The sequence below is a fragment of the Trichechus manatus genome, unplaced genomic scaffold (genome assembly GCF_000243295.1).
Source record: "Trichechus manatus latirostris isolate Lorelei unplaced genomic scaffold, TriManLat1.0 scaffold00067, whole genome shotgun sequence".
NCBI lineage: Eukaryota > Metazoa > Chordata > Mammalia > Sirenia > Trichechidae > Trichechus > Trichechus manatus.
In genome coordinates, this window is record NW_004444003.1 from 1,804,221 (window position 1) to 1,805,576 (window position 1,356).

The following is a 1,356-nucleotide window of genomic DNA, read 5'->3' on the forward strand; positions in this document are numbered from 1 at the left end:
TCTTCTATTAGTTCCAGTAGTTTTCTTGTGGATTCTTTGGGGTTTTCTGTGTATAAGATCATATCATCTGCAAACAGAGATACTTTGACTTCTTCTCTACCAATGTGGATGCCCTTTATTTATTTGTTTAGCCTAATTGCTCTGGCTAGGACCTCCAGCCTGATGTTGAATAAGAGTGACGTTAAAGGGCATCCTTGTCTGGTTCCTGTTCTCAAGGGGAATGCTTTCAAAGTCTCTCCATTTAGGATGATGTTGGCTGTTGGCTTGTATAAATGCCCTCAATTATATTGAGGAATTTCCCTTCTATTCCTATTTTGTTGAGAATTTTTGTAATGAATGTGTGTTGGACTTTGTCAAATGCCATTTCCACATCGATTGATAAGATCATGTGGTTCTTGTCTTTTGTTTTATTAATGTGATGGATTACATTGATTGTTTTTCTAATGTTGAACCATCTCTGCATACCTGGTATAAATCCCACTTGATCATGGTGAATTATTTTTTTGATATATTGCTGAATTCTATTGGCTAGAATTTTGTTGAGGATTTTTGCATCAATCTTCATGAGGGATATTCGTCTGTAAGCTTCTTTTTTTGTCATGTCTTTACCTGGGTTTGGTATCAGGATAATGCTGGCTTCATAGAATGAGTTTGGGAGTATTCCCTCCTTTTCTATGCTCTGAAATACCTTCGGTAGTAGTGGTGGTAACTCTTCTGTGAAAGTTTGGTAGAATTCTCCAGTGAAGCCATCTGGGCGAGGGTTTCTTTTTGTTGGAAGTTTTTTAATTACCTTTTCAATCTCTTCTTTTGTTATGGGTTTATTTAGTTGTTCTACCTCTGTCTGTGTTAGTTTAAGTAGGTAGTGTATTTCTAGAAATTTGTCCATTTCCTCTAGGTTTTCAAATTTGTTAGAGTACAATTTTTCATAGTAAGCTGTTATGATTCTTTTAATTTCAGCTGGGTCTGTTGTGACATCACCCATCTCATTTCTTATTCGGGTTATTTGCTTCCTCTCCTGTTTTTCTTTTGTCAGTTTGGCCAATGGTTTATCAAGTTTGTTGATCTTTTCAAAGAACCATGTTTTGGTCTTGTTAACTCTTTCAATTGTTTTTCTATTCTCTATTTCATTTAATTCCGCTCTAATTCTTATTCTTTCCTTTCTTCTGGCACCTGAGGGCTTCTTTTGCTGCTCCTTTCTACTTGTTCCAGTTGTTGGGTTAATGTTTTGATTATGGCCCTTTCTTCTTTTTGGATGTATGCATTTATTGCTATAAACTGACCTCTGAGCACTGCTTTTGCTGTGTCCCAAAGGTTCTGTTAGGATCTGTTTTCATTCTCATTTGATTCTATGAATTT